Source organism: Lissotriton vulgaris, chromosome 10 (genome assembly GCF_964263255.1).
Source record: "Lissotriton vulgaris chromosome 10, aLisVul1.2, whole genome shotgun sequence".
Lineage (NCBI taxonomy): Eukaryota > Metazoa > Chordata > Amphibia > Caudata > Salamandridae > Lissotriton > Lissotriton vulgaris.
The window spans coordinates 453609111-453624158 of record NC_141698.1 but is presented as its reverse complement, the minus strand read 5'-3'; the positions used below and the strand labels follow the sequence as shown (position 1 = coordinate 453624158).

At 46.2% G+C, this 15048-nt stretch overlaps 1 protein-coding gene across 6 annotated transcripts in view; it reads left to right on the top strand.

Moving 5' to 3' along the window:
- Positions 1 to 15048, top strand: part of LOC147685396 (uncharacterized) — a 379028-nt gene that overhangs the window by 342208 nt on the left and 21772 nt on the right. The gene's annotated exons all lie outside the window — the stretch shown is intronic.

Sequence of the window (15048 nt, the reverse complement as noted above, 5' to 3'; positions counted from 1 at the left end):
GGTAGCCGTCCCCTTCCACAAGCCGTTGTTGTTCAACTACTTTCGGGGTGCTCCGGATGCCCAAGTCCCGGGATGAGCCACGGTGTAGGCCTCCAGGCTTCAGGAAGGAGTAATTCGGGCGTCCGGCATCCGATTCAAAATCTGAAAAAGGCCTTTCAGATCAGGAGAGTCTTAGCTACTAGAACTCGTCGTCAGAAACAGGATTTGCGCCAGGATAGACGGTAGAGGCGGCGAGGGTTTCGGGAGCTCACAGCTCACGCGACCATCTTGGATGCGCGCTGAGCTCCTCCCCCCACTAATCTTTTTATTAAAAAGAAATCAACATAAAACAATACAAACGAAAAACAGATGCAGTGAAAAGCAGTCATCAAAATGTAGAAAAGTTTGCAAAATAAAGTTACAGTATAATACAAATCAGCACATAGGGTCAATAACGCAATCCAATGATTCATGGTCTCATTTGTCTATTAGAAACCTTACAGTGTCTCATTGTCAACAGCGAATGGGGGGACGTCGCCAAAGGGGATACTTAGCAGACCTCTGCTCTCGTTCCAGGGGCCCCATATTTTCATCCATTTGCTCCGGCATCCCCTGCTCTCATAAAACACCCTCTCCGCTTGCATACACCAGTCCATGTCAGACTCCCAATCAGTGTATCGTGGGTTAAATCCCGCCCTTCCATGTTCTGGCGATATTGCGTTTTGCCACCATGCAGTCTAATGAGGCCTACTGTTTTTCGGTTCTTAATAGATCATTGGCATCCCAGATGTTCAAAAGACAAAGCCGGAGGGTAGCCTCAATAGGTTTATGGCAGATCTGGGACATGGGGGCACAACCCTACTCTAGTATTTCTGAAGGACAGGACATTCCCACCATTGGTATAAAAAGGACCCAGTTGAACCACAGCCACGGGGGCAGGTCAGGAAGCTGAGAAGTCCCATCTTAACAAGCGCTGAACTAGTGTAATGGGCTCTATGGAGAATTTTAAGCTGTATGAGTTTGAAGCAGGAACGGATAGCCATCTCCCGGGGTGAGGCCAGGGCCTCCTCCATACCTCATCGGTCATGTCTCCCACATCGTCGGTCCTATTCATATGGATTTTATCAAGAGTCTCAGGGGAGTTATTGAGGATTTTGCGATATGTCAATGAGATGGCTTTTTCCGGGAGGTAGTGTATGAGAAAAACAAGGACCCCATGGGTATCAATGCAGACTCCTAGGGCAGGGTAAACACCTATGTAGAGAAACAAACCTAGGACGTCAACTGAGTAAATGACCAATTATACCAAAATCAGTAGTGTAAAGAAATGACAAAAAATAAACTGTATACATATATATATATTTAATTAGTATAAATAAAAATCATATAGTAACACAGACTATATGATGAGCTAAAAATATAGATCATAAAAATGCAAATACACAGACTTCAAATTAATGTGGTTCCTATAAATCATACAAATATATCACAAGGCACAACATAATCACAATATTTGATTACAAAAAGAATTTGAAATCAATAATCATAAAACACTCGACGCGCGTTTCGGCAGAAAACCGCCTTCTTCAGGAGTCTCTGCTGATATTCTAAAAGAGAATATACAAAGAAGAGAATACATATAAAGATGGAGTTTTGTTAGTTTAGTTTAACATACATCATTTTCAAATAGCACCTATGAGTTCTCAAATGGCATATGTATCAATATAAACAAAAAAATCATCATATATCTAAAAACAGTGTCATTCTTTACAAACTACCAACAAAGGACATTAAATTTGGTCATTTCTTGTCATATGATTGACAGATATTCATAACTCCATTGTACAGTACTTAGTCATACAAACAACTTTTCTGTATAGAGGTAGTAATCCCTTTAGATATGGGTTACAGAACCTATAAAACATTGAAAGTAGAGACACATGGTCTAATTTCTACGTGGACCGTAGGATCCCCTTTGATATCGATAAACACTTACATTGATACAGTTCATGGAAGCTGAAACAACATCTTCATACATGTGGGTAGTCAGAGCCACTTGATAGAGGCTAATACCTGATAAAAAATAATAATATAAAAATAGCTTAAGGGGAGAGAGAGGAATTAAAAAGAACATAAATGGTTCACTTTGAACACTCATGGCATATAAATACAACGGCTGACCAGTTTTTGCTATCCTTCTATCTAGGTGGTGATGTCTAACAAGAGAGAGACCCATTTAATTATAGGGAACGTGGAGGAATGCTACACTTCTTCGTGTAATCCCCTGTTGGGAGGATCCGTTCCTTCAGATGACTGTTTTTTGTCTTTGGGTACAAGCGTCAACTGAATTGTGACAAACTCTATTGGGGTACATATTTTTCTCCCAATTCGGGACAATGTGGGAATAGTTGAACCAATCCTTAGTGCGTTTTCATGCGGAAAACGCTGAGAAGGCACTGACAGCTTCAAGTTCAGAAAGGAGGAACGATCTTGAATATGACAAAAGTTTGAACATAAACACACCGGATGAAAACGCACTAAGGATTGGTTCAACTATTTCAGCATTGTCCCGAATTGGGTGAAAAATATGTACCACGATAGAGTTCGTCACAATTAAGTTGACGCTTCTACCCAAAGACAAAAAACAGTCATTCTAGAAATAACAGAAGCAACCGTCAGTCTGGAAATAACAGAAGCACTGAGGAGAGTTCTTGGAGTGAGATTGGAACTCGAAATGCGTGGGCACTTTGAGAGTAGTGTTGGACTTTCATAGAAGTGTTATTGATTTAGACACTAAACTATTAGTTAATTGAATAACTAGATCCATGTAAGACACACTGCGGGATCTTGTTTGTTGTACCTGCTGAAATAAAATACAGGTGCACAAAAAAAGTAGTCAGGTATTTCTTTATTGTTAGTATCATTTTATAAAGGGCAGCTCTACCCAGTAGTGTGAGTGGTAATGTTTTCCAGTGCTGCACATTGGCTCGAAGGTGATGTGAAGGGGTTAAGAGATTCTGTTGATGGAAGGCCTTTGCATCCCCGGTGATATATATGCCGAGATATTGGAAGCCATCTGTAACTATGTTGGCGCCACAGCCCGTGGGAAGGATCGGGGGTTCCCCACTCAAAACATAGACCAATGATTTATCCCAGTTTATGGTATAGCCGGAATACTTTTGGAAAAGGGCAAAAATATGTAGTATCCTGTGAATCGAAAATCAGGGCCTGGCCACATAGAGCAGGATGTCGTCGGCATAGAGGGAGATTTTATCTGACCACTCCGGTGACCAGTTAAGCCCCCGAATGAGGGGATCACCCCATATCCTTAGAGCTAGAGGTTCAAGCACTAGAGCAAATAACAATGGCGACAGAGGGCAGCCCTCTCTTGTACCCTTTCCTAACTCTAAGATTGCCAACCTGCCATCATTAACCACAATCCGGGCCAGGGGTTTTAAATAAAGTAGACGCACCCAGGATGAAAATGGATCAGCAAATCCGTATCTCTCTAGTACGGCAAATAAAAAGGGCCACTCCATCATATTGAAAGCAATCTTGGCGTCTAAAGACATGATCACTGAATTTTCTTGTATGGTAGAGGCCCTCACCAGTACCCCAAAAAGACTACGGAGATTGAAGGCAGTATTTCTAGCAGGCATAAAGCCGGACTGGTCCGGATGTATCAGTCTATTGAGATATGGCGAGAGATGGAGGGCCAACATTTTTGCCAAAATCTTGACCTCCGGATCAAGGAGAGAAATAGGTCTGTATGAACAGCATTGCTCAGGGGGCTTCCCCTTTTTATGTATGATGGCAATATTTGCTAACCTCTGTGTTTCAGGAAGAACCCCTCGAGCAGCACCTTCAGCATACATTCGCACGAGGAACAGGGCAATCGTTGAAGCGACAATTTTGTAAAGTCCGATTGGAAGGCCACTCGGGCCCATGGCTTTTCCAGATTGTAGCACGCTGATTGCCTTAGACACCTCATCAGGACTCAAGGCAGCGTCAAGCTCTGTGATGTCTCAGCGATTTAACACTGGCAGGGGCAGAGTGGAGAGTAGTTCAGCTGCCGCTTCCTGAGTGGATGTGGATGAAGGAATATAAACATGCTCAAAATAATTAGTGAATGTCTCCGCAATCCCAGCTCTATCATGGTGCCTCACGCCATTTTGATCTACAATTTCAAACACACACCTATTGGCAAACTCTTGCCTGTCAAGCCACGCCAACAACTTACTGGCTTTGTTACCGCTATCATACACACTGTGTTGAGTGGCCGATACTGGGCCCTGGCTGTATCGTCTGCTATATCTCTATATTCTTTTTGTTTTACAGCAAGTTTATGTGAGGCATCTAAGGATGCAGATGCCACCAATTCGTTTTCGAGAAGGGCCACTTCCTTCTCTATTTCTTCCAATCGTCTACGCTTGTCTTTCCTGTGGCCCGCACTGCCGCCACCCCACAACCCCGGATCACTGTCTTATATGCCTCCCATAACGTTACATCTGACTCAACAGAGGCATCATTGTCAGTGAAATAGTTTTGGGTAGCCTCCGCCAGTTTGTCTTGTATCTCTGGTACGCTAAGGTACCAAGGGTTGATAACCATTTTGTGGCAAGTGGGGGGTAGCACACCACCGTAATGAGTCATGGTAGGAGAGTGGTCAGAGATACCCCTGGGAAGGAAGGAGATCTCCCCAAACATGGGGAGTTGGGTGGCTTTGCAGAAGAGATAATCTATACGGAACATACTTCCATAAACCCCGGAATGGAAGGTGTATTGTCTGGTTGTAGGGTAGCATACACGCCATACATCTATCAGTCCTGTGGCCCCCAGAAAGTCTGCCAATAGCTTCCCCAGTGGTTCCACTCGTCTGGGTGGCAAGCGGTCAAGATTGCCGTTCAAGGCGGCATTACAGTCTCCCCCACCAATATATCTCCCTCGGGCAGGCCTAGCCTGTATGGACCTAAGTCCGTCAAGGTAGAGGAATGGAGTTTGGGAGTGTAAATATAAGGAGGGCACGTTGAGGGACCTACCCTCCCATTGTCCAGAGACTGTAACAAAGCGGCCAAGAGGGTCGGGAGTGATTTTATTTACATGGCAGGGGAGGGAACTGTGTGCCAGGATGCCCTCTCCCCAGGATCTCCGAGCATAACCCACAAGAGCTATCAGTTTATAACCACATCTGTTGAGTGCACAGTAGGAGGTACCTTGGATATGCGTTTCTTGAAGTAATACTAGGTCAGGGGCATGACGTTTTAGGTACTGTAATACTATTCCCCTCTTAATTTGATCTCTCAGACCATTCACATTCCATGAAAGAAATTTAAGACGGCCCGGCGGTGACGTCATGTTATGGTCAACACTCATCTACACATAGGACTAGTGGCCTCACTTCCCACAGTGGCAACGGCACAACAATGAATACCAATACAATTCTGTACTGCGAGACACAAGGATAAATGTAGTATATTTTTTACCATGGAATTTTTTTTACGTCTGCTAATAGCGACCCAAGTGACTTCAGGGGCGACATCATCGTTCAGACTGCACAGAAAACACAACAAAAGACTACAATAAAACCCAATGAAACTCCCTCGGACCTTCCCCCACCCTGCCCCCCTGCAACGTGGTCTTAGAACTGCCTAACCCCCAATTTTGCAGAGCACCTGTATACCCAGAACAATTGGACTGTAAAGAAGGGAGCGCTACACAGCCGAACCTACCCTAGAATGTGGCCTACATCCCCTGTAAAAACAGTTATGTGTGCCCAAGATATCACACATTAGCCCTCATGTACAATGATGGGGTTGGTACATATCCACCCACAATGGCCGACCCCACCCCCGTTACGACCAGCAGCAGCCGGCCCAGAACCTTGATAACCGAGGTTGCGAACCCTGAATATGAAATATACAGAAAAAATAGGAATCACAACATTATTTCAACAAATATAGTCACCCTTGCACCCATGGGCAGATGGCAGCACATAATTCCTGTAATAGATCAAGGGGTACAGCTTCTTGTGAGGGGTAGGACGGGCCACTGCCATGGATTGTGGTCAACTGTGAATCAGATACCCTCATCTTGATCAGTCCTCTCCAGTTGACCCCCCTGTCTTTGCATGTGATTAGGGGGGGAGTGTTGCTGCGAGCCGGAGGATAGCCAACTTTCCAGCCAATTCTAAGTGTCTTCTGGGGTCTGAAAGAACAACGACTTTCCATCTGCTTGCACTTGCAGTTTTGCTGGGAAAAACCTTGCAAATGTCAAATTGTGGCCTCTGAGCACGCGTTTCACTTCCAGAAAGGACCTGCATTTCAATTGAACCGTATAAGTGAAGTACGGGAAAAGGGTTATGGTTGAGTTCTCAAACTTCAGCGGCGGTGTGGCCCTTGCCGTTTGGAGGATAATGTCTCTGTTGCGGAAATTGAAATTTCTTGCGAGGATGGGAGCAGTGGTGCTTCCGGCTTCGGGGGGTCCCCAGGCACTCTATGGGTGCGCTATACTGACAAGTATTGGGAGAGGGACCGAGGTTGTATGTGTTTTGTAATCAAGTCTTCGACAAACAGATCTGTGGCTTGCCCCTCTGCTTTTTCAGGAACCCCCAGAATACGCACATTTTTTCTGCGTGCGCGCCCTTTGTAATCCTTCAGTGCCCTTCGATCCCGACTTTACCTAACGAGACCTCTTGACTTAACTCCCCAGGAACTCCTGACCCAAGATTCCACGTCCAATCCTGGCATACTCACCCATCTCTTCAGGTATGGCATTGCCAGACAACCACTGATGCAGTACCTCTCACTGCTCCCACAACTATAATTCATACCCACATGTACTTTGTCCTTCAGTGTGTGGGATGCTTTAAATCCCTGACACCAGGGGAAGCTTCTTGTAGAGAAAGAAAGGTATATTTTCTCAGAATTGTGCCTTTTTGCTCTATCATAACCTGCAAAGTCAAGCGGCCTGGCTTGTTAGGTAGAGCCTACCACACACCACAGCTTACTGGTTGCAAAAGACATAATGTGGGCTCACCAAGAACACAGAGGGGCTTGCAGGCTGCCCATTGCTCACATCTGACTGGCTTTATTGTCACTTTCATTTTCCTGCTTCTTATTCGATGGGTTGTCTTCTCCATCGTGTGTCTGTCCATACCCTGGCGCATTACTAATGTACTTGTGCCTTCAACTGCTTACGACATACAACTTACATACAACTACTTCTTAAGTCTTACTCACTCCACAAGAGTGTGTCTATTTCTCAGCTGTCTCCCTAGTGTGCTTCTCTTCCTCCCTTAGTGCTCTATGTTGCCATCTCTCGCTCATATTCTTCTCCCCTGTCCACCTCCATGATTCCCTTGCCCTTGTGTGCTTCTCCCCTGCACTGCTTTCTCGCCTGTGTGCATCGCCCCTAGCTCCACATTGTTTTCTCTCTCTCCGGCTTGCCTTTCTCCCCCCCGTGGCTCCACCTTGCTATCTCCCTTTCTTATTGCTTTTCTTTGCCCCATCCCCGCACTGTGTGTTGTTTCCCGACCCCCACCTGCACCCCTGTCTTGCTAGTCACACCTCCCTAGACCTGTGTTGTTTCTGCACAAGTGATGCTTCCCGTCCACCCGCTTTAGAAACAAGCATTGGCATAGCCAATAGGTCTCTCATTTGTTACCTTATACGTGTTTAGCCAGAGCAATTGGCATTGGGAATGTTTTTAACCTATGTTATAGAGCAGTGTGTCTGCTGTATACTATAATGAAAAGTTACAATCTCCTTTTTTTCTAACCGTTTTTGTTATCTTGTATATAACTAAGAAGACATTATGTACAACTAAAGGACTGTATTAAAAAAAAAAAGAATTTACATAAAAAATGTCTTGTAGTTTTTTGTCCTTGAAATGCTGGCAACTTCTTCCTGCTTGTTCTAATGCTTGTTTGTAATATACTTTTTTGTTATTGGGGTGGCATAAACAATGGAAGGGTGGATGTTGAGAAATAATACCTGAATTACAACATAAGCAGCGGACGGATATTTGGGGCAAATCAACAGATTATAACAAAAGTCGGTTCAAAGCCGGAGGGTCCAAGGGAATATTTTAAGACCGCACAGGATCAATTCCCCAATAATAGAACAATCAATGGTACGATATCCTGAGGTCTATAATAGTTTTTGAAAAGTGTGGAAAAACCACTACTAGATGATTTAGTCAACAGATGCCACATTCCGAGGGCATATTGGGGTGATGCTTAGTGATGCTGAGGTATCGGTATTGGTATTGGTATTGTGGAGAAGTGTGGCTCAATGGTTAGAGCGGCAGACCCTGATGCAGAGGTCTGGCCCGGGACCAAGGTTCAATTCCCGCCTCGGCGGGTCTTCTGCTCAGTTTCCTCGGACCTGATAATTCTCGCCTCGGTGCCTATTCTAATCATGGGTCCCATTCTGCAACTGTGGGCAAAAGCTTGCTTAATCTCCACAACGGCCCCAACAGCGCTGGGATACCTTGGGGGTGCCCAGGAGTGGACATTTCACAGGGAAAAGCCAGGAAGGGTTCCACAGTGGTATGCGTACAGCGCCAGGAAACCCCGGTTGGGGTATAAGTGCGCTTTACAAGTTCAAGTTCATTTCATTGGTGTGCTGGTGCAGAAGCTATGCTGAATGATAGCTACGTGGTGCTGAGGTGGTGGTGTGGAGGTGATGCATAGTGATGCTGAGTGATATTTATTTGGTGGTGCTGCACTGATGTTCAGATGGTGCTAAGTGATGCTGAGTTGATGCTGCATTGGTAAACACAGGAAAAAAGCAGCGTCCAAAGAGGCATAACTGAGGCATAACTGAACATACCTTGGTGGAAAACGTCAGCAATGCGACCAGGACATCAAAGCAATGCCTCTGTTAAAAACAGTAACAATCAATTCAAATTCGCTACCGACTGTACAGCTGTTAGTGTAGAAAGTAGCACTTGAAACTGGCCAGGTGTTTTGTTTGCAAAAAATTGAGAAATGTAAAGCGCATTACAATCAAATCAAACATGGGCTGGGGAAAGGTCACCTTGCAGCAGCGCTGTAACCTTGTAACAACGCTTATTGTGTACACTTCTAACTAGCAGGGAGGGGCCAGGGGAGTAAGCTTAAACTCTTTTGTGGATTGCTGTGTATTAAGATTTTGGATATGTTAGACGGGCGGGAAGAGGTCAGCTTGCCTTACACCTGTGCAATACTAAGGACATTTATGGTGTGTGCCTTTAATAATCTGTAGGTGAAGGTGACGGAAGAAAGCTTGCAGTACAATAGGATCGGTGGCCATCCATGCTTTAAACAGGTTAGCTCAGTTGGGTAGAAGTCACCCTGTAGTAGTTTTTCGGGCAACAATAAAAATTGTAAAGGTAACTGTGATGATTAATGTTCCTGCAAGAGAGAGCGGAGTTGTATCTAGTGTCTGCTTCCACTCATGTTAAAGTTGCACAGAGGATCAAGATGCCTGCTGCAAAGAACAAGTCCTTGTGTGTCCATGGGGTTTTCAGGCAACAAAAAAAGGTAGAGGTAACTTTGGTGAATAGTGTTCCTGCTGGAGAGTGATCAAAGTTTTATCTAGTGGCTTTGCCCACTCATGCTAAAGTAGAGCAGTGGATTAAGATGCCTCCTTGTGTGTTCAAAGGCTGTGAAGCAACAATACAAATGTAAGGGTAACTTTTGCAATTAATGTTCCTGCTGGAGAGAGATCAAAGTTTTATCTAGTGGCTGTTTCCGCTCCTGCTAAAGTAGCACAGAGGATTAAGATGCCTGCTGCCAAGACCCTGTCCTTGTTCCTTGTGTGTCCAGAGGTTTTCAGGCAACAATAGAAATGTAAAGGTAACTTTGGCAATTTATGTTCCTGCTGGAGAAAGATCGAAGTTTTATCTAGTGGCTGTTTCCACAGCTGTAGGAGCTCAAGGATTAAAATGCCTGCTACAAAGAACATGTCCTTGTGTGTCCAGAGGTTTTCAGGCAACAATAAAAATGTAAAGGTAACTTTGTAGATTAATGTTCCTACTGGAGAGAGGCATTATTGCACAACCCTTTCAAATATGATTTGGTAAAACTAATTCTGAGCAACTAATCCTGTCCCTAAATGAAGCTCTGATATTACGTATAAGCGCATAGCACTTTAAATGTATTTAAACAGCGTCTGCAATATTTGAAGGTTCATATACTTCTAGCAGAATAGCAATTGGGGACACAAGCTTTGCAGAGCCACAAATGGAGGAAGGAAACCAGAACGTGGCAACAACGGGTAGCGAAAATAAAGAAATTCACCTCATCTTTGCCTCTGATATGTGGATGATACGTGCTTTAATAGGACTTGATGTGCTTTAAATAACTGTTCATTTTGCTGTGCATAATTCTGGCATTATGGAATTACAATGTGTTCTGTGTCTCTGCTTGTAGCTTCATGAACGTGCTGCCTTTGACCAATATATTTTTCTCTGCTTGTCAAAGTATTTGTAAAGTAAACATTGCTAGAGTGGCAAGCTAATCACCTCAAGCCCTCACAGAGTTTATCTCAGAGGTGAACATTTACAAGCTGCAAGCAATTCATCACACCAGCTGTCACGGTGCTTGCTTGAGAACATAAGCATTAATCTAGCAGCAGAGGATTCCTCGCGCTGTCACGAGCTGCTGTTCTCGTCTCCATTGAGTGCGTTGTCAGTATTCTGCCATGGAGATTAATCCCGTGTTATTGCAGATATTGTGGAAGTCGGAGTGAGCTGCCTTATAACGTGGCGTACTTTGGCCTCGATTGCGAGCGCCAGGAGGGATAGGCAGTTTTTATAGCACCTATTAAAAACCCATATCCAGGGGTTTAAATAGCACATTTTAAATAGCATCTATTACTGCACGCCGAAGACTATTTTGACTTTGAAGCCCGTTTCAACGCCGATCACTCTTTCAGGTCCGAAGAGCCCATTGGTGCCCACACCTTTGACTCAGAGGGCCCAGCAGCTTGCTGAGCGCTGGGAAGGAGCTGTGTCGGCTTTGAAGCCTTATGGTGCTGTCAGCTATGGCTGGGGACTTGCATCCTGCCTTCACTTCTTATTGGTCCTTATGCTTGTCACTTTACTTTTCCTCGTTTCTATTGGTTGTAGGCGTTCTATTTCCTGTTATTCTATGTGTGCTTCTCTTATCAGTTTCCCACCAACAAAGTACTGTATTCATCCGCTTTGGTGAAACTTCTTTTATGCACTTCAAGCAGCGATCTGCTAAAAAACAAAATAAAAACAAGAGCTACTTACTCCCTTGCTTTAAAGTTATAGCCTTGCCCGAGTGCTGTGGGCTCGTGCCCCCTGGACACAACCAGGGACTCACTTCAGTGCATTCATCATCACGTGCACTCCATCCAGTGCTTAATTTGAGCCAGTGGTTTCCGGTGCTTGGCACCGGCACTTAATTGTCGGCACCTGCACTTAATTCGTCGGCACGAGCACTCAAATGTCGACACCGACACTTATGACAGCTGCCACATGGTGGTGCTGTATGTATCTGAATGTATAACTTAGAGATGAGCAGACTAGCAATTATTTAATAATTCAGTATGCATTAAATACAACTACCTGTCGCCACAGCTATTTTTATAGATATGGAGCCCAGAATGGTCTGAATTGTCACACTTGTAGCAGTGTGCTGGTCAGTAGAAGTGTAGGTACTGGGTACTGTAATTGACAATGCTGACAGTGCAATGGGTGGTACAAGGTGCAGAGGCCTCCCGACTAGAGCACTGGCACTTATTTTTTACAAATTAAGCACTGACTTCATATTAAAACCTGTAGGTTTGCCACCTGCTGACAGTGTTCTAAAGGTAACACTCTTCCATGAACTTGCACCTTTTTACAGTGGCACACCATCTGCACTCTTGTCCTCCAACCACTCTCTGCTCTGTGACATTTTGCTCTAATGCTCATCGGCCAGTCGATGACCACTACAGCACAGTGTGGCACATAATGCTGGGGATCGCATGGTCTGCCATTTGCCTCACCCCTGCACCTAATGCACTGTTTCTCAATAAAGAGACACTGACTTTCTGGCGCTCCTCGCCTCTGCCCGCTCTGTGAGCCCTCCCGCTGTGGTTGTGCATGTAGTCTGACAGGTAGCATACCTTCGCCCTACGGTCCAGTTCCTTGATTGAAAGTCGGGGTGTATGTCGTGACACAGGTCATGGTATCTTCTTGTGTTCTCAGGGTGGTTTCCAAGAGGGCTTCGCAATGGTTCTTGCGGGCTCTCTTCTTTGAGTTTCTGATTACTTTCTTAGGGTAGTTCTTGTTGTGGAGACTGTGGCTGAAAGCGTCCGCTTGTAAATTGTAATCGCTTGTTTTGCTGCAGTTCCTTCTTAGTCCCAAGAATTGTCCATATGGAAAAAAGGAGTGGATCTATTGACGCCCCACCTACTAGCATTGTTCCATGATGCAGCCCAGGAGGGTATTCTTCCACTTGATCTGCGGACGGCCAAGATTGTCCCCATATATATGCAAGGCAAGCCCCTGGAGGACTGTGCGTCCTACCGACCGATCTCCCTCCTGAACGTGGAGGTGAAGCTCCTGGCGACAATCTTGGCTCTCTGCCTGTGTCAGGTTATTTCAGGCCTGGTACACCAGGACCAGACTGGGTTCTTACCGGACAGAGCGACTAGGCAAAATTTGAGGCAGACAAATAATTGGCTTATGGAGGTAGAGGGGAGGGACGCTCCACATATGTTCCTCTCCCTGGACGCTGAAAAAGCATTTGACCCGGTCCACTGGCCCTTCCTGGAGGCGGTTTTGATTAAGCTCGGAGTTGGCCCTAACTTCCGTAAGTGGGTGGGGCTCCTGTACGCCGACCCTAGAGCCCGAGTTAAGGTGAACAGGATCCTCTCGGAGGACTTTCCCATCAGGAGGGGGACACGGCAGGGATTCCCTCTGTCCCCACTGCTTTTCGCCCTCACCATTGAAATAGTGGCTTGTGCGGTTAGGCAGGAGGCGGAGGTAAAGGGATTTCGGATATCCCCAACGGATGCCCAGAAAGAGAAAATCTTGCTATACGCGGATGATATACTACTTTATATCACCCAGCCAGACAATCAATCAATCAATCATAACACTTGTATAGCGCGCTACTCACCCGGAAGGGTCTCAAGGCGCTTAGGGGAAGGGGGCCGCTACTGCTTGAACAGCCAGGTCTTGAGTTGTCTCCTGAAGGCGAGGTGGTCCTGGGTCAGCCGAAGGTGGATGGGGAGGGAGTTCCATGTCTTGGCCGCCAGGTAGGAGAAGGATCTGCCTCCGGCGGTGGCTCTTCGGATGCGTGATACGGCGGCGAGGGCGAGGCTAGCGGACCGTAGCTGGCGGGTGGGCGTGTGGAAGGTCAGGCGGTCATTGAGGAACTTGGGGCCCAGGTTGTGGAGAGACTTGTGTGCGTGGGTGAGGAGCCTGAACGTGATCCTCTTGTGTCTAGACACAACAGTCCTCCGCTCTGTTCCGACTCTTGGACCGGTATAACTCCTTCTCGGGGTATACGATAAATTGGCATAAATCAATCTTGTATAGTCTGCGAAAGGAAGTAACATGGCCCCCCTGCCTAGGGCCCCCCAGGTTACTCAGGCAGGGTTTACATACTTGGGTATTTACTTGACAACTGACAGAAACACATCCTATCAAAAGAACATCTCGCGAGTACTGTCAAATTTTGTGGAGGATGCTCTCAGATGGAAAGCTCTCCCCCTCACGATCCTAGGCAGAGCCGCAATGTTCAAAATGATCACGCTACCTCACTTCCTGTATGCCCTACAAAATGAATACTTCCCGCTGCCCCGACAGACATTTACAAAGGTACACACAGAATTGAGCTCCCTGCTGTGGCTGGGAAAACAACCCAGAATAGCTCTAGCCACGCTTCAGAGGAATCAGTATAATGGAGGGATCTCTTTACCGGATTTGGAGGCCTACTACTGGGCTGAGCATCTAGCGCCGATCAATGACTGGCTTCATGCCCCGTCGGATCACCCTACATATCGTTTGGAGTGGGACACCATGGCCAGATGTACCAGTTTGCACTACTTATATGGGGGGACGGGTAGGAGACGTCTACTCCCGGCCACACAAATAACCATAGAGGTCTGGGACAGGGCAACAAAGATGATGGGGTGGGGGCACAGACCTACAAAACAGACACCGATATGGTCCTGCTCATGGCTGAAGGAGCTCCTCAAGCTCAGAGGGTTTAAGGGGTGGGACGACATTGGAATTTCCACTCTGGGGGACCTGGTAGCGCGAGGGGAACTTAAATCTTACCAAACCCTGCAGACGGAATTTGGTCTCTGTCCCACACAGTTCCTTAAATATGTGCAACTGCGCCATCATGGAGAGCTGAGGCGGCGCTCTCCCCTGCCGGAGTATGCCCCGTTGTAGGGACATCTGTTGCAGGAACAAGTACCCAACAAGCTGGTGTACCTGACGTACAAGACCCGGAATAATAACACCCCGGATGGGCTGGGGAAACTGAGGACTGCTTGGGAACAAGATGTGGGTGAGATGGACACGGTGGACTGGGAGGCAGCACTAATGCACCACAGGGAGGTGGTAATAAAGTCACGGTTACGACTCATTCAATACAATACAAAATATTACATAGGGCTTACTATGATAGAGTCAGGCTGCATCGCATGGGGTGGGCCAGTGATTCCTGCTGTCTCAGATGTAGACACCTACAGTGGGATTTCCATCATATCCTATGGGAGTGCCCTGTTATCTGTACTTATTGGACTCAGATACTAGGAGAGTTGGTTGAGGTGCTGGAGACTGAGCTTACTATGGAACCTAAGTTTGTCCTGCTGGGAATCACTAATGATGTGGACTTGAGCCGCCCACACCTGGGGGAGGGGGAGCGCTGTCACCACCCCAGGTGGAGGAATGGAGACGGGGTATGGATCTGTATATGGCGGCAGAAAGGGTCACCTATAAGGCAAGGGTTTGTCCCAGGAAATTCCAGAGAGTATGGGGAAAGTGGAGGAGTTACCATGGCCTTGATGGTGGGGCTGGGCTCTGAATAATGCACTTAAGGTTCTTCTGGAGTGGGCT